This window comes from Pantherophis guttatus, chromosome 1, assembly GCF_059756535.1.
Source record: "Pantherophis guttatus breed Tessera chromosome 1, ASM5975653v1, whole genome shotgun sequence".
NCBI classification, from domain to species: Eukaryota; Metazoa; Chordata; class Lepidosauria; order Squamata; family Colubridae; genus Pantherophis; species Pantherophis guttatus.
Window position 1 is genome coordinate 217895017 of NC_142063.1, and position 24607 is coordinate 217919623.

A 24607-nucleotide genomic window follows, 5' to 3' on the forward strand; every position below is an offset into this window, starting at 1 on the left:
CTTCCCCAAAGAAGGTTTAAAATAAGAGTAAAATCCCTTCCTCCACAGAACAGTGGCAGTAACTTTAAGATGGTGGTGAATTCAAAGTATTCTTCAGAGTATTGAGTGTATGATTCTGTCTGCCAAATTGTTTCCTTCATGATGCAGAATAGAGCAACTGATCACCTGGTGTCCTATTTTTCATCTTTATTCTGCTGCTGCTATATATACAGAGGAAATGAACAACCAAAGACCACTCACTTTGGGACTCTTCATGAATATTATCCACAATTTTGATTCCAGTGGCTCTGGAAAATTCCATGACTTTTGATATAGATAAATAATTAATAATTAAATAATTAAACTCTTGTTTGTTGTTGATCTCCCTCCCTCCCTCTCCCCCTCTCTCTGCCTTCCATTTACTCCATTTGGCCAGCTAAATGTTTTGATGTTTGCTAATGTTTGTTAAATAAACATCAAGCTATATTTCTTGCTAGCTGAACTGAGTGGGATATGTACTTGCTCTGACCTCTACTATCGGGAGCGACAGGGAATCTGCTGGTTTAAATGAAATTGGAAATTATCCACTGTGATTTTTCAACCCAGAGCACATAAAGCAGCATCTCTCTGCAAATCCTTAAATCAAATATTTCTTTGTCGAGACTCAAATGGCCCCTGCAGAAGACGGTCCGGTGATCAAGAAAAAGATGCAACAGTTCTAAAGAGTGGTAGACAGATGAAATATGAACATCCCTGTTTTTTCTTTGATTCTGAAGCCTTGAATATCCCCTATGAGTTTTCAGCTTTGGATGCCTGAATATTAACTGCTCTTGATTCCCTGATAGACCTCTGGATTGATACAAGATTGTAGTCACTATTTTACTGCCCAGAACTTTGGCTTCTGTAGCAACCTTGCAGTCCTGCAAGGATGATGATGAGGATAGGATGATGAGGATAGGATGATGAGATTTATAGCTGCCACAAAGACTTTTATCTATGTCTGACCTTTTGCAGTTGTAATTGTTGATACTGGATAGCCCCCCTCTGCACAGCCACCTTGAGCTGTGAAAAGGAGCAGATTTACAAGTAATTGTAAACAAATAATTATATTGGCTATCATATCTGTTTCGACAAAAAAGACAAAAACAAGAAAAACCCCTCCTATTCTTGCAGCGGAAGATAAACTTAGAGCACTTTTCACAATCAAATCCCCCTAATTAGTAATGAAGTTGAGGCACAGAGGAACTAATGAAGTGTTGGTGGCTACATCCTGTTCTGCCTATAGAATCAAGTGAAATAATTGGAAGTGGATAATTAGCAAACAACATTGAGAAGTAGAATGGGAACTTGTCTCTATAATTCACCACAACTCTTTGAGCTATGGCAGGGAATATAAAGGAATTAAAAATATCTCTGGTACATCTCATTGTTTCTGTTAAAGAAATTTTGGAATTGTAAAAATTAACACAGATCAGATTTCTTTTGACTCTAGGTCTTTACTGGTGGGATAGTAGCTGTGCTAGTTTCTTAAATGGGTGTATACCTAAAAGCACATACACTTGTCCAAAGTTTGGGAGGAAGAATTTTATCTTCTCACCACAACCACTGACAACTCACTTAGAAATCCAGTAGAAAAAAAAATATAGAAATTGTGCAATTCTCTTTCTTGCTCAGATCTTTTCCCCAGGATTTGTAACGGCCATTTCCAAAGTCCTCCAGAACCTTCTGTTTTCCAGAGGAACAAAATAAAAGTGGATGTTACTTTTTTTTTTTGCTTTAATTTATATGCTGCCCTTCTCCGGAGACTCAGGGCGGCTTACAATGCGTTAAGCAATAGCCTTCATACTTTTGTATATTTATACAAAGTCAGCTTATTGCCCCCCCAATCTGGGTACTTATTTTTTGCTTCCTACATCAAAGCTGTTCTGTCCCCGTCTCACACACACACACAAACAGACAGCCAGGGGTTAAATAAACTGGCAGACAACAAATTCTTTCGATAAGAGGATTGGCAGCAACCCAGTAGCTGCTTGCCAAGAACTTTACTCATAAACAAGATACACAGAGTTCAAGAATTGTCAAGTCCAGTCCGTAATTAAATCCAAGGCAGATAATGTTGTTTCCAAAGATGCAATGTGACTCGATAGTAGTTAGTTTTGTCCATCACAGAGTCTGAATGGCCACCTCACCCCCTTTTATACCCTGTGGGGTGTGGTCCAGTGACTCAGCTTAATCTCTGGCATGCCTCTTCTTCTGTTGCGCACACTTATCTCTGCGACGCTGCCAAGGATCCAGCCAAGACTCATCTCCCTCATTACTGTCCACCTGTGGCTGCGTGGACGTGCTTGGCCCCGGGCCTATCTCTTGACCTTCGGCGGACACCGAAGGCATTGCGAGAGAGGAGGATCCTGGAAAGGGAGGCCTTGCCAACTCCTCTCCTTCACTCTCTGAGTCCTCTCCTGCCGATGACACAGGCTCAGGTAATGGAGCCACAACAAAAACCTATGTTTATCGTTTCCAGTTCCTGATCTTTTGGATTATTTTTCCTAAGCTTGTCTTTCTCTTGGCCATTTTACTGGCTGAAATCCAGTAGGAGAAAAAAAAAATTCTATACTTTTAAATTTTGGGAATTTTGTCAAAAATATTCGAAAAGAGAAAATTGTTTGTGCATCCAGTATATGAATCAGAATATTTTACTTTAGTATGTTGCTATCTTTCTGGATTGTGTTAAAAACTAGTAATGATTAAATGTTATCATTAGTGACAATCAACTTACTGACCTAGGATAAAAAACAGGCACCTCTTTGAAAATAGATTGATCACTTTGGGCAATGTTTTGTCCAGATGCTTCCAATAGCTACTTCGGTTGGTTCAAGTGCATGAATTGAAGATGTATAAACAGCCTGATCATTAACAATAACTTTTTTTAAGCCAAATTCTTTTCAAAATAAACGTGTCATTGGAGCCAGTCAGTTGACTGATCAGTGAAACTCCCCATTATCAAATTAAGAGCTTATCTCCATGGTGCACAAAATTCACTTTCAGCATTTCTAGCAAATGCCATTGTATTCTTACTATTTGTTCCACTATTGGCAAATATCTGAATGGTACCTATAAAGATGCCGTATCCAGAAACTGATTCATACTGTCAGCAATAGAAGTGAAAATTTCTAGGCACTATTGTTTGTCATACTATACTATTTCACTCAGTATATTTTAAAAAGGCTAAACAGACTAAGATTCCAGTTGTACAGTCTCTTCTTGAATGCTTCTCTGTCAAACTGACTTTTTAGAATAGACCTTTGAACTACCAAGAGCCTTGGTAGTACAGGGGTTTAGGGCACCCTGTTATTAAGCTGGTTATTAAGACCAGCTGCCTGCAATTACTGCAGGTTCGAATCTCGCCAAGGCTCAAGGTTGACTCAGCCTTCCATCCTTTCTAAGGTAGGTAAATTGAGGACCCAGTTGTGGGGGCAATAAGCTGACTTTGTATAAATATACAAAAGGATGAAGGCTATTGCTTAGCGCATTGTAAGCCGCCCTGAGTCTTCGGAGAAGGGCGGCATATAAATCAAATTAAAAAAAAAAAAAAACTTCACAGCTTCCCTTGTCCAGTGGTAAAATGACTTATACGAATACACAGAGGGCATGGTGAAAGGTATACTGTGGAGCAAATAAGCCAGACACAGAATTTTGTTTGCAGGCGCCAGTGACTTTCTTATACAATTCAGAAAAATCCGTCCATCTCCTTTATATCCTCCCTTCCTTTACTATAGAACCATTGCATCAATTCAGATAGAAAAGTAAAAGGAAATTCCCCAGGATTCCTCAGCCTGGGATTGGTCATTTCACCCGCTAGTCTCCACTTGCTGCTGACACAAGCATCACTCAGACTAAAATTACCGAGTGCAAGAAAACTCACCTATTTTGAATGACTTCAAGCAAGTGTAAGCACGCTCTTCAACTATTACATTCCAGGTCCCCAATTTGCAGTTTTCATGACTTTATTATAGCAACCTCAAGAATGCTATTTAGAAACAAGTCAAAAAATTCTACAATTTAGGACCCAGGGATCTTGTTTTAATCATGATAGCCCTCCCCAAAACATATGTTTGGAGGTAAAGGTAGTCCTTGAGGCCAAAATTTCTGTTCCTAAGCAAGGCAGTTATTAAGTGAATTTTGCCCCATTTTACGATCTTTCTTACCCTAGTTGTTAAGTGAATAACATGATTGTTAAGTGAATCTGGCTTCACCATTGACTGCATTTTTGCTTGTGAAAAGATCACAAAAGGTTATCACATGACCCCGGGACACTGCAATTGTTATAAATATAGGCCAGTTGCCAAGCTTCCAAATAGCAATAGCAATAGCACTTAGACTTATATACAGCTTATATACACAGTGCTTTACAGCCCTCTCTAAGTGGTTTACAGATTCAGAATATTGCCCCCAACAATCTGGCTCCTCATTTTACCCACCTCGGAAGGTTAGAAGGCTGAGCCTGGTAAGATTTGAACTGCCAAATTGCAGGCAGCAGGCAGGCAGCAGAAGTAGCCTGCAGTACTGCACACTAACCACTGCACCACCACGGCTCGCTTTCGGTCACAAGGCTATCGAGATGCTTGCAATGGTGGTAAGTGTGAAAAACAGTCATAAATCACTTTTCCCCCCAGTGCCTTTGTAACTTTAAATAGTCACTAAATGAACGGTTGTAAGTTAAGAACTATCTGTATACAAGTTTATGCAGGGTGATAATAATCCAAATCCAGCAGGAGTTATTTCTTTTAGAAGGTTGCCTTTTCTACTTTTAACTAGAGCAGAGGAGGAGAACAATGGCCGTTTTATGACTTGTGGACTTCAACTCCCAGAATTCCTGAGCCAGTGGAAGTCCACATGTCATAAAGGGCCCATCAATCCCCACCTCTGAAATAGAGGCTTAGAGCAGCAGATACTAAGGAATAGCATGGGTCTATTTTTTTCCTGGAGTGCAGAACAGTGAGTCCAATACAAGTCACACTTTCTGAACTATTTGGGTCCTCAGTGGAAGGTTTTATCCCAGTGCCAGTGTTGAAGTAAGATTCACTTGCTCCCGAAGTACACCTTTAAATGGAATAAAAGGAAGACTTCTTTACCTCAACATTATGGATTAAATTCATTGCCCATCAGACTATACTTAGTGCATTTCTTGAAATGTGATTTCTAGAAGTATAGTTTGATTCTCATGGACCATCTCCTTAAAAAGTGCTGCCTTGGAAAATACATTTTATGGTTTTCTCCTACATCTGGTGCATGCCAAAAATATATTAGAAGTCACTTAATTATTTCAGCTAAGGTGAAATTAAATCAGGGGTTTTTTTTCACAATGAAACATTTCCCATCTAGGAATGCTAAATAATTTTGTAGTGCTTTCATAATAAAAATTGGCAGCACAACTTCTGCTACTAATTGTATTTTGGTTGCTGTAAAACTTTCATTCCTCTTCATTTTAAAAATCATATAGGGGATGGACTTTTGGTGAGTTCCATAGAGTGTTCACAAGAAAAAATGTGCCTGGATTCCGGAACTGGGCTGGCAAAATCCCTCTAGAGAGTTTTTGAGATAATTCACATGATTAACTGCAGATTAATAATCAGTTATCAAAGATAACTGCAGAAAAAACAATTGCTACCAACCTGCCTTCTATTGAGGACCTGTATACTGCACGAGTCAAAAAGAGGGCTGTGAAAATATTTACAGACCCCTCGAATCCTGGACATAAACTGTTTCAACTCCTACCCTCAAAACGACGCTATAGAGCACTGCACACCAGAAGAACTAGACACAAGAACAGTTTTTTTCCCAAACACCATCACTCTGCTAAACAAATAATTCCCTCAACACTGTCAAACTATTTACAAAGTCTACACTACTATCAATCTTCTCGTCCCCACCACCCATCTCCTTCCACTTATGACTGTATGACTGTAACTTTGTTGCTTGTATCCTTACGATTTATATTGATATTGTTTCCTGATTGCTTATTTGTACCCTATGACTATCATTAAGTGTTGTACCTTATGATTCTTGATGAATGTATCTTTTCTTTTATGTACGCTGAGAGCGTATGCACCAGTGGTGGGTTTCAAATTTTTTTACTACCGGTTCTGTGGCTGTGGCCTGGTGGGCATGGCATGACTTGGTGGGCGTGGTTTGGTGAGCATGGCAGGGGAAGGTACTGCAAAATCTCCATTCCCACTCTATTCCAGGGGAAGGATGCTGTAAAGTCTCCATTCCCTCCCCAATCCAGGGGAAGGTTACTGCAAAATCCCCACTTCCTCCCGATCAGCTGGGACTTGGGAGGCAGAGAATAGATGGGGGTGGGGCCAGTCAGAATTTTTACTACCGGTTCTCTGAACTACTCAAAATTTCTGCTACTGGTTCTCCAGAACTGGTCAGAACCTGCTGAAATCCACCTCTGGTAAAACAAATTCCTTCTGTGTCCATTCACACTTGGCCAATAAAGAATTCTATTCTATTCCTGAAAGCCACTCCTCATGAGTAGATTGAAGGAACTGTCATTTTTGCAGTTAGCGTATGGATTGAATAGTTTGGAATCAAGAGATATACTGGAAACATTAGGATTCTTCAGACTGGCAAGGTTTTACTGTATTCATCTTGTTAAGAAAGAAGAAAGCAAAATCTTTAATGGATATTTCTGAATTTTAGTCTTCAAAATGACTTGATATGATAAATTCTATGTCAATGAAGCTATAGAAGAAAAACAAGCCTATTAAAGTTTTGAAAGATTTTTAGGTTTTAAAAAAATGAATTGCAAACAAAATTTGAAACTGAACTGATGGGAACAAAAATTAAGGTTACTAAAAGAGAATACTGTATGGAAAGAATACAAAGTTGGCTTCTTCAATCAAGATTATCACAAAATTAGTTACAGCTGGTTTCCCTTACTGGACTTTTGCTGATAATGAATGAATTGCAAGGTTTTTGGCTTTTATATTTTAGTTAGGAGATTAGTTATGGGGTGGAGGAAGTATATTTTGTATTAAGAGATGGTGGTAAGATATTAAAATTGTTTTTCCTTGCTGAGATGAAGGATGAAATTACTTATTTTCTTTTTTCTGTTCTTTTGTTTTCCTTTGTTGTATTTTTCTTTTTGTATTTCTACATTTGTTGCAGTTTGAACCAGGTTTTTATTCTTTCTATTTTAATAACAATTACTTTAAAAATATGTGCACAAACAATATATTTTGCTGATAAGCTCTTATTAGTTATTCTTTATTAGAAATGAATAAATAATACTATTAATATCATTAATAATTAAATTAAGTAATATTAAAAATAACAAATGGGGAACAGGTGGGAAGAAAAATGGAAAGAAAGTAAGAATCCAGAATTTGGATCTCATCACTTTTAATCTCACCAAATTACTTAAAAATGATATTTTAATTACAGCCAGTAGAGGCAGTACTTTAAATCTTTATTAAGAACTACCATGTGTTTATTTATTTTATTTATTTATTTATTTTATTGAATTTCTATACCGCCCTACTCCCGAAGGACTCAGGGCGGTGCACAGCCATGAAATAAAACACATAGATATACAAAATTTAAAATCGAATAAAATGAATTAAATAAATTTGGCTGAATTAATACCCATAATTTAAAATACCCATAATTTTAAAATACATTAAAAATTTAAAATTTACACTTAAAAGGGAGAAGATTTAGGCGAGGCCAGCTTGATGAAATAAAAGCGTCTTCAACTCGCGGCGGAAGGTGCGCAGATCCGGAATCCTCCGTATCTCTGGGGGGAGCTCATTCCAGATCGTCGGTGCCCCCACAGAGAAGGCTCTCCCCCTAGGGGCCGACAGCCGACATTGTTTGGCTGACGGCACCTGGAGGAGCCCCTCTCTGTGGGAGCGTAGTGGTCGGTGGGAGGCTGTTGATGGTAGTAGGCGGTCCCGTAAGTAACCAGGTCCTAAGTCATGGAGCGCTTTAAAGGTGGTAACCAGAACCTTGAAGCGCACCCGGAAGACCACCGGGAGCCAGTGCAGCTCGCGCAGGAGAGGTGTTACATGGGTGTTAGTCAAAATAAGTGACTTTACAGATGCTGATTAGATAGTACATTTTAAGATGTATAAACTGAAAGGAAAACGCATTGCACAAAGTAGAGTTTTTTGTTTTGCTAGCGATAATATGGAATGTAAGCTGTTTGTAGATGGGTGCTCTTAGCATTAATAAATCAATGCTCCAGCACTATAAACTACAAGTAGAATTATTACTGACTTTCCACATATAATATTCCCTCCCCCTGGCATAGTTTCCCTGCTGTGTCCTGTCCTCCCCAGTGTGGCCATTTAAGAAAAATATTCCAGTCTTTCACAGAAAACAAAACCCAATTCCAGGTGCTTATTCATTTAAGAACATTTGTCATTTGCACTCCAAATCTATATTTATGTACTGTATATATTATTTGATTTACCACCTGTTGTGAATTATCACTGCAGTGTTTAGGTGGAGGAAAAGTTGCTAAATTGATGATGTTGACCATTTTTAAAAAGAGCAATATAATGATATTGTCTCACAGAACTCATTTATTTAGGCAATAATTTTACAGATAAATTTTTTAATGTCCATAAAATGGGCATAATTTTATGGACATAAATGGTGTGTATGTATATATAGCGTAGTGTACTATATAACATAGTAATGTAATAAGTATAATATCATTAATATAATGCAAAGTAATGTAATGTAATATAAAAGGGTAAAATGCGTCAACATATATGTATCAATGGCTGTTGGAGCATTTTATTGGGATTATATTGTGAGCAAAGCTGAAGTCTAAATCTAAAGAATCAAGGCAATTTGAGATATATTTTTTATTCACTGGAGGCTGAGCAAATGTTTGTAACTCATCTTTCTCCTAATTCAAAATATCCATGAACTGCTGGTTGTGATTTTATGCCGCGGAGCCCTCCTGCACTGCAAATGCTGAGGCTGCTGCAAGTGAATCCAAGAAGGAAAAAGTGTCAAACCAAAACCAAAACCAAAACCCAGAAGGGTCTGACCTCTCCTTGACAATAGGGAGTGTAGTGCTGATTGCGTTCTTTGGTCCCCTCTTCACTGATGACCAACCCACCGGGTCCAAACGCGCTAGCCCACCTTGTGAGTTTTGTGAGACTTTAATCAGAATAACAGCCCACTCTAGCCAGAAGTGGTAAATCAACAAACTGCCGCTGGATCAAGACGGCAGCTACTTCTCAGATCCCCCTTGAGTGGGTTTGTCACGGTGGTGGAATCCATTTTTTTTTACTACCGGTTCTGTGGGCATGGCTTGGTGGGCATGGTGTGGCTTGGTGGGTGTGGCTTGGTGGGCATGGCAGGGGAAGGATACTGCAGAATCTCCATTTCCACCCCACTCCAGGGGAAGGATACTGCAAAATCCCCATTCCCAGTCCACTCTGGGGCCAGCCAGAGGTGGCATTTGTTGGTTCTCCAAACTACTCAAAATTTCCGCTACCGGTTCTCCAGAATCTGTCAGAACCTGCTGGATTTCATCCCTGGTTTGTCACATCTCCTATGGCAGCAGGAATGCAGTGGGGAGGCCCAGAAATCCCTCAGCACGTCTCACCCTCAGAACAACCCTGGCTTTCCCTTTCTCCTATCAGTCCTTTCTTTTCTACCTTTTTCCTGTGAGCTGCCGGGGCCTGTGGTTCTGCTCCCCTGCACTTTGATTCCACTGTCTCTGCTGGGAGACTACATCTCCCAGAAGCCCATTGCAGTGTCGTCGTCATCCTCCTCCTCCTCCTCCTCCAGCCACGAGGATACAGGAGATAAAGAATTTTGCACTGTCCTCAGCTGAGAGCAGCTCTTCCATGCAAACCATACTTGGTTACCCCAACTGAAGTTTTGGGGTACATTGTGAAATATAACAATGGTGTCTTTTGGGGACTAATTGAGGAAACTGAAAGGAGGAAGGGAAAACAGCCTTATTCAAACAGAATATCACCCCTTCTCCTTATGTAAAAGTCCAGACTGTTTCACTTCTATCTAGATTAGGATTTCCCAACCTGGGCAACTTTAAGATGTGAGGACTTCAACTCCCAGAATACTCAGCCAATCCTTTCTGGCTAGGGAATTCTGAGAGTTGGAGTCCTCAAGTCTTACTAAAAAGACTAAAAATCCTTTCATTCCATGGCATTCTGTCAGAACTGAGAATGCTTCTTGGACGAGAAGCCAAATGTCTTTGAGAAAAAAAAATGTCCAGTTGCCTTTTGAAAAAACACCTTTGGGACAACCATGACCGGATGACTGAGAATCTCCATAGATACAGTATCTCATGTCCTAAAGGTACACAGGTTGGGAAACGCTGTATGGAATGCTTTTAGAAAAATATCTGGGAATTTGCCAGGTTGCTTGGCAAAGATGAAAAGGATCTTGGCTACATCTTAAAAACAGATTTTTTGGGGTGCATAACCTGCAAGGTTTCCAGCATTTTTCTGAACATTGCTAGGTTTTCAGCAGTAAGGAAGCAAAACAAAACAAGCCTAGGAAAATGTGGAGTAAGACACATAGATGATTACATGACTGGAGTTCCACCCCCCTCACAAAAAAAATTATAGTGGGTGATCCCATGTTGAGTGCCTCCAAATGTTGAAGCTCCCCTAACATTTAAGGGATCGTGAACTTGAAAAGTGAAATGATAATCTCTGCATGTGTGTCTTGAGTTCAAAGAAAGATTTCCTTTTAACAGGAAGAGAAGAAGCCTCTTTACAAAAGAACAACAGATTCTAAAATACCCTTTCACGTTCACGAATTAAATAAAATAAGGTATTAGTATAAATTATTTATTTATTGATTAAATTTCCATGCAACCCATCTTATTGATACCATGGCTCTGGCAGCTTACAATATAATAAAAAGTAAAAAAAAAAAAAAGTAGTAGAAAACAATTGAAATTAGTAAAATTAAATAGGAAGCTAATTAAAATCTGAACAGAAAAGCTAAATTATAACAAGTGATCTTCTGCAGCCAGTCTCTATGAAGAGTGTTGTTTTTCTTACTGAAATATGTTACCTTACGACAACTTCATGATTATTATCTTGTGATTAGAAAACTGTCCTTTAAATGCCAGGCATCCTCTTTTAAACTGATGTCAGGTTTACTCCAAAGGTCCCTGGGAGCTTAGCTCTTTTTGACAAGTGTTAAGGATCTGTATATGAGACTAACAGTGTGATCAATCATCGCACCTTTGAAACATGTGTGTGTGTGTGGGGGGGGGGTGGGTGTGTGGGTGTGTGTGTGTAGGCATCACAGGCTCCTGTAGCAATGAACCAGATGACCACTGAAACTTTCTTTTACAATGTTGCTAGAACACAGCCTTCTCTTTAATGAAAGGTCCCAAGCTAGTTTAGAAGGTACTAGGGAGAAAGCATAAGGCAAGTCTTCTCTATAATGCCTTACTACTAAGTCCCTACCTTGCTTGATTGCCAGGGCCGGCAATTGGGCAGTCATATGCAGTTACGTCTGTGAGGGTGAGTTAAAGAAGTAAGGGTGGAAGTTAAAATAGCACAATGAAAGACTTGCTTCTTGTACATGTGAGTAATGTGAAAATATTTACAGACCCCCTAGCATCCTGGACATAAACTGTTTCAACTCCTACCTTCAAAACGACGCTATAGAGCACTGCACACCAGAAAAACTAGACACAAGAACAGTTTTTTGCCAAACGCCATCACTCTGCTAAACAAATAATTCCCTCAACACTGTCAAACTATTTACAAAGTCTACACTACTATCAATCTTCTCGTTCCCACCACCCATCTCCTTCCACTTATGACTGTATGACTGTAACTTTGTTGCTTGTATCCTTACGATTTATATTGACTGTTTCCCTATGACTATTATTAAGTATTGTACCTTATGATTCTTGACGAATGTATCTTTTCTTTTATATACACCGAGAGAGTATGCACCAAGACAAATTCCTTGTGTGTCCAATCACACTTGGCCAATAAAGAATTCTATTGTCTATCTATCTAATGTCAACACGTGTACAAAAGAGGCTGTCCATGGGCTGCCAGATTTCTGAATGCAACATAACACCATAACTATTTAGTATGATAGACTTGCAGGGCCAGCACAACGTGCAACATGGTGTAATATAATATAATGTAATGTTATGCACATATATCTATATAGGATTGTGTGCCTGTTAGTATGATCTATTGGGTTAGGGGTTTTATTTTTCTTGCTTTCACTTATGAGTTATTGAGATGTATTTTGTGTTTCGGGGAGGGGGCTGCACTAAGGGAGGCTCATCCAATCTCATTGTACACATGTTGTGCATTGACAATAAAGGTTTGAATTGAATTGAATTAAATTAAAAACCTTCATGCCACCCATTCTCACTCACTAAACCTGGCCATTCCTGACATGTTCTTGAACCCCAAACAACACAACAAAAGGTTGTTTAAGTCTCTCCACCTATTTTGATACCTAGATTGAAATTGACTAAATGTTGGAAATTAGCAAATTACCAGCTGATATGGAACTCCTTTACTTTACACAATAAGTTTTCCCCAACACTGAATCCATCACCCAGACACACAAAGGGGTGTAGATTATTTTACCCTGCAAGATGATAAAACTGTATTTCCTTTCAACCAGACCCTGCTCAGCCCTTGGGCAAACCATGTTTGCATGCTTCCTAATACAAAGAATGGGCCTTCCTATAAGTATGACCAATCTTGTCTTTTTAATTTGTGGCCACCTTTGGTTGCTAAACTGTCAGTTTTGCTGTCAATTAAACTCTACCTCTGCTTGAAGTGGTTGCCCTGTGTTCTTTGAACCCAGCCCAGAACGAACCAGAATTTTCTTCTAACTGGGCTCTGATCGCATTGTTGCAACCAAAATCTTGACTTTTGTTACCCACCCCCTCACAGAGACCCCATTAATCATGTATGTATAACTAGTGTAGTCGCAGACACCATGGCATTCCAGAAGAGAAGGTTTAAGTCCTCACTCCATGCCACCATTTCAGGAAAACTATGCACAGAAAGAAGAATTAAGGGAAGCTGACTCCCATTAGAACCACCACCTGGTATTTTGGAAATAATAATTTGTACATACCATGTAAAATGACAGTCCTGCTATAGGGCCAATAGCTATTTCTTTCTTCGTTGCTTGCATTTTAATTAATTTCGAACCAACAGCCACATGAAATAAATCGCCCATTTCTGTCATTTCTGTAAGGTCTTCTGAACCTTAGGAAATACCTTGATTTCATCATCACATCTGCTGCTTTCAGTTAGTTGGCAATTTCCTTACTACCTTTTGCTGATTGTACCTAATGACAAAGACGAGAGACGGAGAAGCTTCTGTGCAGGATTCTATTTCTCTCAGATCTGTACTTCTTATCCTAGAGATTAGGAGAAAGCAGCATCAGATAGGACCTCCTGCTAGATGTTTGAGTAAATTACTGTAAAACACCAAGGATTTATCTCCTTCAGGTTGTTTAACAAAAGTAAAAGCAATAATTACTCTGCTAAAATGAGAAAATATCAATTGGGGTTTTTTTGTGAAAGATTATGGAGTTCAGCTCTGCAGTTGCTTTTTCCTTAACTTTATAAGATATACTGTATATCTGCCCTGGAGTTGACTTGAGATTCAAAGGGGAAAAAAACCAAAAAATGTATGTGTTTGTGGTGTGTGGAAGGGGGGGGGGAGACTCCAGGAACCTGAATTCTTCCTGCTTCTTTTAAATCAATTTAATTCCCCCCCCCCAAAATAACAATATTTTAACACTACCAACCAGGAATATGAGTAATCCAGAGATCAGAAAACTGGTGAGTTTGGCAGGGATTTGTTCTTTGAGCTTGCTGTTTAGCTCCCGGACATTTGGTTATCAAACTAGGCAAAAACTTCAGGAAAGGTTTTTGAGTGAAGTGTCTTGTTCATTTATATAAAGTAATAGAAAAGACACTTCACTCAAACACCCCGCTGAACATGTTACTTAGTTTGGTAACAAAACATCCAGGAGCTAAACAGCAAGCTTGGAGAACAAACCCTTGCCAAAGCCTCAAACCTGAGCTACAACTATTCTCAACAACTTCTTAATGGTGATTTGTTGGCCAATAGAACATGGTCCAGTAAAAGATATAAGGCAAAGCCAGTAACAAATATGATGGAAGCGTTACATAAGATCCCAGGTCTTAGCTTTTTGTTGAGACTGAAGATTCATCGAGCACACTTATTGAAACCTTCTCTCTGTTATAGCCAGTGGTGAAATCCAATTTTTTTTAATACCGGTTCTGTGGGTGTGGCTTCGTGGGCATGGCAGGGGAAGGATACGGCAAAATCTCCATTCCCACCCCATTCCAGGGGAAGGATACTGCAAAATCCACATTCCCTCCCCATTCTTGGGGAAAGGATATTGCAAAATCTCCATTCTCACCCCACTCTGGGGCCAACCACAGGTGGTATTTGCCGGTACTCCAAACTGCTCAAAATTTCCACTACCGGTTCTCTGAACTGCTCAACTGCTCAACTGGTTCTCCAGAACCTGTCCGAACCTGCTGGATTTCACCCCTGATTATAGCTAATGTCATCCCCTGTCAGCACCATAATGCTGCCACTTGGCTGTCATGTTTTCAAGAACTCAAGCTCTTTACCAGAATATTTTAAACCGATCTCTATTGAACCTACATGTGGAAAAGGGAAAAATTTTATTTATCTTATTTTTTTTTACAGATGCATTGCACTGACGAACCGTAAAGCTAAATTAGGATTAGGCATCCCAACCATGGAAGGCAAAATTATTCTTTTCAAGCAAGAGGTAAATAAATTGATTCAATGTTCAACTATTGTTGCTATTTCAATACATCTCTCCTCCAGCATAGACTGCCCAGAGATAGCCACTGTTAATCATGTTGCTTTTGCAGTGAAGTAAACAAGGAAGAATTTGTGTCCTCTCTGGGACTGCTAAAATCATGCCCTGTTGCCCTCCTGTATGCTCAGGTTAACGTAGGAGTGTGTTGTAGGAGAGGGGGAGGTTAACTCAGTGATAAATTTTCATCCACTTATGCATAGCATGCTTTGCATAGCATTCCTACTCCTGGGATGCTTAGGTGAATATAAATTGCATTGGAGGGTCAGGCCACAATATTCCTTACTTTTGAGCGGAGCCTGATCTGCACAGAATTGCAATAAATCCTCTAGCACCAAGCATGCCTCCTCCTGCCTCTCCAATTCAGCACATTATCCACAATATCTGTTTGGATCCTATCATCCAGCGTTTGCTCGCTTGCTTTTCTTCTCTATCTGTCTATCTAATTTGTATGCAACCACAATCACAAGACTCTCAGTGGCTCATAGGACAAAGAGCACAGTACGAAACTAATACAAATGTGACTTCAGGCCTCAAAATCTTCCTGTAAAAGCTTTGCATTTAGCTTTTTAACTTGCCTCCAGTTAATGCTCTAACACTGGAGGTTTTTAAGAAGAGATTGGACAACCATTTGTCTGAAATGGTATAGGGTTTCTGCCTGAGCAGGGGATTGGACTAGAAGATCTCCAAGGTCCCTTGTAACAGTAACAGAGTTGGAAGGGATCTTGGAGGTCATCTAGTCCAACCCCCTGGGATTCGAACCGCCGAACTGCCAACCTTTCTGATCGATAAGCTCAGTGTTTTCCAACTCTATTATTCTGTTCTGTTCTGTTCTGTTCTGTTCTGTTCTGTTCTGTTCTGTTCTGTTCTGTTCTGTTCTGTTCTGTTCTGTTCTGTTCTGTTCCTTTTTCTGGAAGTGGACAATGTTTGAGATAAAGGAATCTCCAGTAATTCCAGAAAGCCAGTCCTATCCTCCGCTTTTTCTCTTCCGCCTTTGTGGGCCATGGCAAAACAAAGTGAAGAGCTATTCCAATTTGAAATTAAGCAAAGTTTCTGATCACTGGATTTAATTTCTTATATCATCCCAGCCATTCTGTGATCACCTTTGATATAATAGTGATATCCTGGGATGAAACGTCTTTTTGTTCATTCTGGGATTACTTTTTTCATTAGTTAAGTTTGAAAACTCCCACCCTACTTGCCTGTGACATTGGAACGTTAGTATGAAAAGACAAAGCATGCATTTGTGACCTCACAACAGAATACATGCCCCTCCCCCCATGTTGGCATTTTTATGGGTAGCTGTAGACATATGGGTGTATATAATATTGGATATAAACCAGTGATCGGTATATTTCTATCTGTATTCTTGGGAAATTTTAGAAAGTAAACATTTGAGCAGTATTAAATAAAAATGAATTGTGTAAAATAAACACCAAGCTATTTTAGCATCAAGGACATTAGGGGCCTAGAAGTTTAACAGTTCCCATAATGAGCAAGAATCTAAAAAAATTTAAAAACAAAATATAAGTGAAAAGCCTCAGTAATTAGAAAAAAGGTTAATAAAAATGAGAAAATTAGTGATTATAATTACAATAGTTGACCTTGCTATAATTATAAAGGTTTTTTTTTTTGCTTGTGATTGATTTAAGTCCTGTTGAATTCTTAATCAAATCTCTTAAATTCAGCAAGACTTTTTGCCCCTGTTCTTGTCATTGACAAAACAGAGCAAGAGTCAGAGAGCACAAAGGCAACCAGAATAAGACATAATTGCTATAATGATGCTTATTACATTGTTAGGGTCCTGTAGATAGCCTCTGTTTTATTGCCCTGCCAACTTCCTTTGTGTTCTCTATTTCCCAATTGCTTTCCTTTTTTTGCTGAAATGTCTCTAGCAAATGCATGTTAGGAGATAGCTGTCAATAAAACTGATGATGTGTTTGCTAAAAATAAACTATTAAAAGGACATACATGAATGTTTCTGAATAGACCCAAAATTATTCTCTGCAAACAGGTTGTGCATATGGAAGTTTTCCATTTTTATGCCTCTTCCTTTTTGCAACACACAAAAGCTTATTGAAAATAATGTTTCTTTGGAGTGGGGGTGGGGGGGTTGCATATAATTTTTCCTTCTCCCAAATTTCTTAGGTAATACTACAGAAAAATAATCTCGTCATACAAAAAAAGCTTTTATTTACGTGTTGAAATGACAGCTCCCTTATTGATCCCTTATGTGTCATGAGGTCAATGTTGACTCTCAGTAATCGTATAGATTTTGTCTAGGAAGACCTACTCCCAGTTTGGCCCTGTAAGTCTTCTACACCCATTTCTAATGTAATTGATTCCATTCAACCTGCTGGTGATCATCCTTTTCTCTTCTTTCCTTCCACCTTTCCCAGCATTGTAAGTTTCTCAAGGCAGCTAAATCTTTGCATAGTGTCCAAAAATTGATAATTTGAATCTGGTAATTTGTACATCTGGCATTATAATGTCCATCACTTTATCTATTCTTGGTAATATACCAGAGTGGGTTTCCATTACCTTCTCCCATATATTATGCAATGATAGAGTTGCTATTATGAGCTGTGGTGGCGCAGTGGTTAGAGTGCAGTACTGCAGGGTAATTCTGCTGACTACCAGCTGCCTGCAATTTGGCAGTTTGAATCTCACCAGGCTCAAGGCTGACTCAGCCCTTCATTCTTCCAAGGTTGGTAAAATGAGGACCTGAATTGTTGGGGGCAATATGCTGACTCTGTAAACTGCTTAGAGAGGGCTGTGAAGTACTGTGAAACAGTATATAATTCTATCTCTATTGCTATTACTCAAGCCATAATCTACCTTCAGCAACTTCCTGTATCACTGCTGCTTTAGCTGGCAGATGGGAGGATGTTCATACCAAGGGATCTTGCTGGAAGTTTAATATTCTTGGCATGTATTCCTGATGTTCTTTTGTTTAGAGTTTACAGTGTGGTAGCATAACAACATATGAGGGAGTTCATATTACTTATCACCAGCTTATCAAGTATTTAGGAAATGAAGGCTTGGCAGCACAAGGAAACAACAGCCAATGATTTAATAGCCAGCCATCAACACCCAAATCAACATCTAAAAAGCCACATACAACAGACATTGTATAAATAACACACATAGCTCACACTCTGCTAGAGAGAATTGGTTCCATCACGAGTCCCACAGCTCAAAAGACTAAACCTCTAGTTCCAGCAACCGACCCAGATTGGATCCTGCAACATTATCCTAGGACACATATACTGTTATTTGCCTTCATTTCCGTATAGCATTTCTAAATAAATATTTGCCTGAAAGGCATAGCTGATTATACTGTTTACCTTGGTAAGATAAGTTATAATCCAATATACTGTACAAGTGGTCATTTTATTAATCATTTGGAAAACTCATATATTTGGAAGCTTTGATAAATTAAGCTCTCTTTTTGAATAGTTTATCTATGTTTAGTAGATCTTTAATGAAATATTTTCTAGTGTGAATCAAAAGTCTGTAGAAATTGAAATGTCTTCTTTCTTTCACTTAGATTTGAAACCTAAATTTTACTGGCATAGCCATTTACATGTCCCTGGCAGAAAGGATGAATCTCTCCAGTTTATTTTCTCCCCATTTCAAGTTTCCTTTTTCTGAAATAACATTTTTTTCCTGTGTGTGTTGGGGGAAAATGCTGAGATTTTTTGCTAAGATTTTATGGTTTTTTTTAATGAAATCTTCACCCACTCTTACATAGGGTGAAGTTGATAATCATAGGATATTATCTATGACTTCTTGTACTGCAAACAGATACATGACATCCAAATATTTTTTCATATGGCAGTTAGTGGGTACTGAATATATTTCTGTAGGGAATTGACTATCTCGTTGGAGCAAGACAGTGCTGTTTTCCTTCCCTTCTAATGAGCTGGAATGATTTCCATGGTACATATAATGCCTGTGTGAGGAAAGACATGCCAGCCAGAAGAGAAACAGATTCTGATATATGCTGTTACTAGAGAACCAGTCCATTTTCATCAAATAAAATGTTATAAAATGACAGAGGCAAATGAAGCATCAGTGCTCTGTTAATGAAGAACAACAGACTGTCTTTAACTTCATGGTTAACTTTTCATACAGTGATGCTTAGCCTGTTGCCTCATTTACACATTCCCTATTTTGCTACCTTGAAAAGCTAGACAGTGAAATTTAAGCAATTCAACAGTGTAAGCAGGGATAGTTTATGGCAGTGATGGCTAACCTTTTTGCCATCGTGTGCCAAAAGCATGGGGAGCATGGGGGGGTTGTGCCCGCATGTGCCCACACCCATAATTCAATGGCCCCCCACACCCTTGCCACATACACATGCGACCCCCCTCTGCTACCCCTGCTTTTGGCATGTGATGGCAAAAAGGTTAATGGTGGGCCTGTTTTTCACCTTCCCCAGTCTCCAGAGGCTTTCTTGGAGCCTGGGGAGGGTGAAAACAGTCTTCCCCAGCCCCCCCACCCCCGAGGCCCTCGGGAGGCCAGAAATGGCCTGTTTCCTGACTTCCAGTGGACCCAGAAGGCCCAAAAATCAGTTGGCCGGTGCGCACATGCACGCTGGAGCTGAGCTAGGGCAACACTCACGAGCCCACAGATATGGCTCTGCGTGCCACCTGTGGCACCCGTGCCATAGGTTCACCATCACGGATTTATGGCATTGCACTGTCACTTGATAGTGAAGTAGGAGGCATTTTAATTTAAAAAATAAATCAATACATTAAATATATAAATAAACTGAATGAAATAAAATGAAGTAACAAATAAATTTAATGAACAAATTAATAAATATAATAAACAAGTGCATTAAACAAACAAACAAACAAAATCTTGACCAGGCAATCAGATTTCCCATATAACACTGAGATAATTTCATGTTCTTTCTTTCCAGCCCAGGAGCAACTGAAGAGATGTAGGAGATGACAAGGCTGAGCCCGAGGGAGTGGTCAAATGTATCATAAGACATGAGTCCCTGAGCACCACATGAGAGCTAAGCCCAGCCCACTTTGAATGTCTTTCTTATTTCCTGATCATTTCCCTTGACTGTTAGTTGGTCAGATTCTTGTAGAGTACGGGCGCCCAACCCCCAGCCATGGCCCACTACTTGGCTGCAGTCTATTCGAAACCAGGCAATGGGCAAGTACGTGGGCGCATGCGAAGCTCAATTCACACAAGCAGTGGATGCTTGAGTGGAGGGCACATGCTTGTGAGTAAAGTTGCACTTGTGTGAATGGAGGGCGCTGGCATGAGTGGAGGTTCACGTACAAGCACAAGCACCCTCCGCTCAAGCGTCCTCCATTCACACAAGTGCAGCTTTGTTCCAATAGAGCTGTGCGCTTGCATGCGCCTGCCACTGACATGCTCCCTCTGCGCCAAGCCAGGCCTCCAAGGTGGAAAGGTTGGGGACCGCTGATGTACAGAGCTTGCCATAAGTCTTTATACTAATTTTGAACTGCCGAATCTCCTAATTTCCCCAGCGCTTGACAAGAATCACTTTCCTTTGAGCCTTACCCCAGATAAAGCACTCTCCTTTGTTCACAGTTATTCCCTGAAGCATCACACCCACCCACCCACCCCTTTTCAAAACTCAAAACTAGGATTTTCAGAATCAGCAGAATTTTTGGTTGAAACCTGTTTAAAATATCAAAAATTGCTCTGCGCTGAGGACCCAGCTGAGGGTGGCTGGGTTTTGTTTTGTTTTTAAGAACTTGAAGGAAACTAAATGTTTAAATTCTATTTGAAAGGTAATTTCATTTCCTGTCTTCCATTTAATTAGAATGGGAAACAATTAAAGATGTGTCCACAGAAACAGATTCTTGTGATCAAGAAGGGGTGCATAATACGGACGTTGGGGAAGAGAAAAAATAATCAGGTACTGAAAATGGCTACATAGGCATGACAATGAATATGCTTTCATCATGTGAGAATGTGGCCAACGATGGGATTAAAAGACTTCTATTACAAACCACAAGGTTTTTTTTAAATAGGTGCTGTAAAATACAACTTTCTACTTTGTCATATTATGCATAGAGTTATGATCATAGTAGAAAGGGCAACAATTCAACCATTGGAAAGTGAATGTGATAACCACACCTCTTCTGTGATTTCACAGTAATATCACACTACTAACCAGAGCATTCAAAACATTTGCTAGAACAATTCTCAAATACAGCTTATCTGTCTGGAACTCGCACTGCATATTGGACATTAATACAATCGAACATGTCCAGAAATATTTCACAAGAAGAGTCTTCCACTCCTCTGCTCGCAACAAAATACTTATGCCACCAGACTTGAAATTCTTGGCCTAGAAAACTTAGAAAACTATGCCGCCTTCGGTATGACCTAAGTGTGGCTCATAAAATTATCTGCTACAATATCCTACCTGTCAATAACTACTTCAGCTTCAACCACAACAATACAAGAGGACACAATAGATACAAACTTAAAGTGAACCACTCCAAACTCGATTGCAGAAAATACAGCTTCAGCAACAGGGTGGTCAATGCCTGGAATACACTACCTGACTCTGCGGTTTCATCCAACCCCCCCCCAAATTTTAACCTAACCTGTCTACTGTTGACCTCACCCCATTCCTAAGAGGTCTGTAAGGGGCATGCATAAAAGCACCAGTGTGCCTACCGTCCCTGTCCTAATGTTTCCTCTACTTGTATCTATTTTATGTATTCAATTCATGCTTATAATTATATAAATTACCTAATACATTCTTGAAAAATAAATAAATAAATAAATAAATAAATAAATAAATAAAAAATAAATAAAGTGTCCCTAGTTGCAACCAAATAAATGAAGAAAAAAAAAAAACACAACTCCCTGTGAATTCCAAACATCCAACAATTCAGTCAGCATTCAGCATTCTCCTGAGCCTGGTGGCTCAGCAGACTGATAGCATTGTGATTAACACCAGCTGTCTGCAATTACTGTAAATTCGAATCTCACCAGGCTCAAGGTTGACTCAGCCTTCCATCCTTTCTAAGGTAGGTAAATTGAGGACCCAGTTTGTGGGGGCAATAAGCTGACTTTGTATAAATATACAAAAGTATGAAGGCTATTGCTTAACGCATTGTAAGCCACCCTGAGTCTCCGGAGAAGGGTGGCATATAAATCAAATTTAAAAAAAATAAAAAATAAATTAAAAAAATTGTATTCAATCTGTAGCATGGAGGAATCACCATCAACACGTCCACTGCCAGTAGAGCAGCTAGTAAGGATTCAATCTGGAAAATGAGAAGCAAAATAATATTTACATTAAGAATTGGTGGTCTTTTCTAGTGGTTATTCCTTCAACTTCTGCATTAGGTTTCGTTTATGATTTGCCAAGCCTATTCATGTGCAAATATACATCTTCTGTGCACGTTCAATTGTTATAGACAGACAAAAAAGAAAATTAATTAATTAATAATAGGGGCAGCTAGTGAAAATGTCAGGGTGCAGAGAATCCCAAGAGATATAGCAAAAGATCCCAGAAGACAGAAAACTATTCTTATGACTATTTATGATAAGCGTTTATTAAAGGGCTCTCTTTGTGCAAATTGCCCCCATATCTTTAGATCTATAAGTTGTGCTTTCTTATAGTTTGAAACATACAGAAGCAAATGACCAGCTCTCTGTAAGGAGTATAAATCTGTCCACTCCCCACCAGCCAGTCAGAAGTGAAGAAGCTTCTTGGATGAGAAGCAAAACATTTTCAAAGAAAAAACAAGAAAGTCCAGTTGCCTCTTGCAAAAAGCACCTTTGGGACATCTGCTGTACATGTTTGGTTGTTACAGACAGACAAAGAAGAAAAGTAATTAATTAATTAATTAATTAATTAATTAATTAATAATAGGGGCAGCTAGTGAAAATGTCAGGGTGCAGAGAATCCCAAGAGATATGGGAAAAGATCTGAGAAGGTAAAAAAGTATTCTTACAACTCTTTTATGATTGGAGCAGTGGTGAAATCTGAATTTTTTTGCTACCGGTTCTGTGGGTGTGCCTTGGTGGGCGTGGCTTGGTGGACATGGCAGGGGAAGGATACTGCAAAATCTACATTCCCTTCCCACTCCTGGGAGGATATTGCAAAATCTCCATTCTTACCCCACTCTGGGGCCAGCCAGAGGTGGTATTTGCTGGTTCTCCGAACTACTCAAAATTTCTGCTACCTGAACCTGTCAGAACCTGCTGGATTTCACCCCTGGATTGGAGGTTCATGAAAAGGCTCTCTTTGTGCAAATAATTTGTGCTTTCTTATACTTTGAAACATACAGAAGCAAAGGCCTACCTATGAATCCTGTATATCTTTGAAAGTTGACTGCCCAGCATTCTTTCTACAATGTTTCAAATTAGGATACAGTTATGTGTTTGTTTTTTTTCAAAATTTAATAGAGCTGTGTTTTGTGACATTTCATGATACTCCTTTTCTTCCTTTTTTTAAAAAAAAATCATTAGAGAATTTTGTATCAATTGATGAAAAGTTTTTTAGTGTTGCAGCTAAGGACTTGGTCTAAGGATCTAACTCTGATGTAGTGATGATTTGAATTTGGTTTCCCCTCTACTAGAATATTCCAGGGTACCGCCTGGTCTTTGCTACCAGGGAATCAATATGCCATTTGTTCAAGTATTTTTTTTAAGTAAACTAATTGTACAGCACAAATATAGTATCTTCATACTTTATGACTGTTATTTTCTTACTGGTTTTGTCACCCATCTCTTCACATTTCACTCACAAAAGACTGAGATACTGAACTGCTTTTGGAAAACTGAAATAATTCCAGTCTTTATACCCCGAATTGGCATTCAAAAAAAATTTTTTTTTAATAATGCAAAACCAAAGAATTTGGAATAATATCAAATGAAATATATTGCTTTTGGGCTTCTCTGTTCAGATTCACTTCCATTGCAAAAACACTCAAAAGCAGAAGTCTTTGACAGTTGGCATATGGATACAAAGTTGTCATCTTTAAGTATCAAAGTGGCATAACCTATCCAATCATTTTTTGTATGTCATTATTCTTGACTGTTGTCAGGTTGATCTCTTTTCTGGGAAGTGTTTTATTTCTGAACTTCTACAACCCTGCCACTTCCTCGCTATTTTTCCCTTCCAGGTGCTATCTCTCAAAGAACTTGTTCTGCCTCTTGCTTTTGCAAGTCAAGTTGGATTATTTTCATGTCATTCAAGGCCTCAGATTCTAGTTTGTAGAGAACAGGTGCCCGTTTCTTTAATAGGAGGATTTTTGGTCCTTCTTTCTCTTATTTGTTTATTTTAAGAAAGAGCAATAAATAAGTTTTTAAACCTCTTTTTACTCTATTTTAATAATGATAATAATATTTAGGATTCATCCCAATGTTTTCCTGTGAAAATGCATGGATCAATGGTGTGCACTATGTTGACATCGTACATTAATGATCCCTAGACAAATTACTGATTTGCACTAAAACAACAATGAATTTCTGCTCACCCATCACCCATATAATTCCGATCTGACTTTCCTTTTGTGTTTGTGTAATGTCTTTGTCTATACATGTGTGTGCTGCTATTCTCTTCCTTATGCACTCATCTCTTGTGAGTACAAGTTATGGTGTATTCGGGTCTTTTCCCATGTAAGATTGAGAGTATCTTGGTGACGTTTTGACGAGGTCCCACTCGTCATCTTCAGGCTGGTGTCTTCGGCTTCATGCTTCTGCGAGGAAAGCTTTCCTCAC

At 39.1% G+C, this 24607-nt stretch overlaps 1 long non-coding RNA gene across 1 annotated transcript; it reads right to left on the bottom strand.

The window, feature by feature from the left end:
- Positions 1–5005: 5005 nt before the first annotated feature.
- On the bottom strand, positions 5006–16068 carry LOC117674111 (uncharacterized). The gene is made up of 3 exons (XR_004593677.3): positions 15970–16068; positions 13111–13399; positions 5006–5079 (listed from the first exon to the last, which is right to left on the bottom strand). It is a non-coding gene; the product is annotated as an uncharacterized LOC117674111 (long non-coding RNA).
- Positions 16069–24607: the final 8539 nt, after the last annotated feature.